This window comes from Primulina tabacum, chromosome 11, assembly GCF_025594145.1.
Source record: "Primulina tabacum isolate GXHZ01 chromosome 11, ASM2559414v2, whole genome shotgun sequence".
Classification (NCBI taxonomy): domain Eukaryota; kingdom Viridiplantae; phylum Streptophyta; class Magnoliopsida; order Lamiales; family Gesneriaceae; genus Primulina; species Primulina tabacum.
In genome coordinates this window covers 26577444-26579949 of record NC_134560.1, presented here as the reverse complement: position 1 = coordinate 26579949, position 2506 = coordinate 26577444, and positions in this window count along the sequence as shown.

Here is a 2506-nt window from a genome sequence, read left to right as displayed (position 1 = left end):
GTCCTACTACTGCCGATTCGAGCCTGCTCACTGGTCCCCGCCCTCGGCCCCGGCATCATCAGAACCTACAACAATCAAGTCTAGTGATTCTAAAGACTCAACATGCATATATCGTAAATAACGAGTAAATACTATAGTAAAATTTCATGGAGTAAAAAGATCGTGTCATGAGGCATATCGTAAAAGGGTCGTGTCATGATTAATTATAATACGTGCATAACTGAACTGAAAATATCATGGTAAAAATGTTTGCTCCTTGGAGCCCTGTACTGAAATAGCCTGTAATAATTTTCCTGGTGAGATTATGGTATACGCAAGTGGCCCCTGCACTGAAACTGACCGGTAACTGGCGACCGGATAATAAAATGCTCACATGACCGGTAACTGGCGACCAGATAAAATAGTAAACGTCTGATAAGACTGTAGCCAGAGTATACTGGGTGAAACAAACTCAACTGACCGGTAACTGGCGACCGGATTTAGCAATAATCCCATGATAGTGTAATGGCCACAAGCAATATCGCATAATCTCAAAAATAAACATTTTAAATATTTATGCACGTAATATAATTAAATGGCAAAATTAAATATCATGTAAGAATTTACTGCTTGGATTGGATCGCTCCCAGGCACGCTGCAACCTAAATATGTCATGAAAAATATGCAATAGATTTATGGGACCAAACTATGCAATAACATTCTAAAATGTGACAATTACGCCTACCGACTTCGTATTAAATCATGACTCCGAACCAACCCGAACCAACACTGAACCGTCATGTAGTCATGATTAAAATACGCCTAAAAATGATAAAATAATGCTCCTAAAATGGTGAGGGCCGAAATCTAGGTGAATGGAGGCCAAAACAAGAAACGCTCTTTCGAGAGTCAATTTGGCACATCGCACCGTAAATTCTCGTACGACCTCAAAAATGAACCGAATGACAAACGGTCAAAAAAATGACCTTCCTAACTCAATGAGGCACTGTCCAGTCCAAGGCCATAGGGTAAAAGCCGACCGAGAACTCTAACGAGCCACTGAACCGTCACAGCAAGTTGCTGTTCCAAAAATACAGCAGCTGTGCTTGGTTTGCTTGCGTCTTTTGCGAGGCTAATGGCCATTGGGGCTTGAACCACCAACCAGAACCTCTTACCAACGTCCCAGGGAATGATTCGAACCATGGCTAAGGGCTTTAAACCAGCAAAAATTCGGAATATTCCAGCAAAATCGAAAAGATTCACCCGAGAGCACCTTTGCATGCGCGTGTGGTGTTTAGCTCTGCTTGCTGTTTCGTGTCGTTCCAGTGGCCATTTGATTGACCATGGCACGACGTAGACATCTAACGGTATAGTATGAACCTTGGCTAAGGGCCATAGGCCAACCAAGATCCACACCAAACCACCCAAAACCGAAACTCATATGCTGTACCAAGGAAGGGCCGAAATGGGGAAAGGGGCTGTTCTTGCGTTTGATTTAAAAACCAATGCACCATGGACCGAGCCACCAAAAGGGAGACTTAGTCACGTCTTAGAAATGCTAGGAAAGTGATCTAACCATGGCTATATGCCTTGTGGCAGCCCAGATGAGATCCATCTCCTTGACAGCAGACAACAGATTTTTCGAAAACTAAAAGGGCCAAGATTGAAGAGTTGCTGTCAAATTCGAATTCTATAATGCATGGGGCTTGTTTGAATGGACCAACATGGTCTTGACACACCCTAGTATGTGTCTAGATGTAGCCTAGTGAGCCTGGAGTCGAGCCATCCACCTGAAACATCAAAACAAGAGAACCCGTGAAGAGCATCATGAAAATCGAAAATTCTGCATTCTTATTTTCTGAAAAATTCTTGATGTATTTCGGTTTTTGCTTAATAAATCATGATCATGTAATGAAAATAAATGGTATTAGGACTTGATTGAAGAGTCAAGGAAGAATATATGCATGCCTGGTTTCGTTTGAAAGAAAAACGAAAAGAAGAGACGATCCGGCGCGGAGGAGGTGGAGCGCTTTCTCTTCTACCTTGCTTCATACTCAATTTTTCTCTCTAGTTTCCTCTATTGCTAGCCACGATTTTTCTCTCCAAAATCACTCTGAATTTCGAGACTAAGTGAGGGGGAATGGTGGTTAAGAGGGTGAGGAGAATGGGTGCAAAATATAGGGAAGAAAATCAAGACCAAGTCTACCTCTCATTCAAATTTTGAATTGGTTTGATCAAGTCTTTTTAGGGGGAGCATGGCCGATATTATCCATGATAATTAGAATAGGATATTGCTTATTAATAAACTAATTAAGATTGATCAATAATTAAAAAGGTTATCATGCTAAAAAATGACAAAGAATGGGTCAAAGGTGAGTTGGCATATCCTTGCTCAATCTACTAAGGGTGGCCGAAAATTTATCTAGTAAATGGAAGAAAATATTGTTTAGTTACTAAATTTATAACTCTTAAAAGCCTCACCTATCCTCTAAATAATTTAGTGAACTAACCCCTTAATTAAGGAACT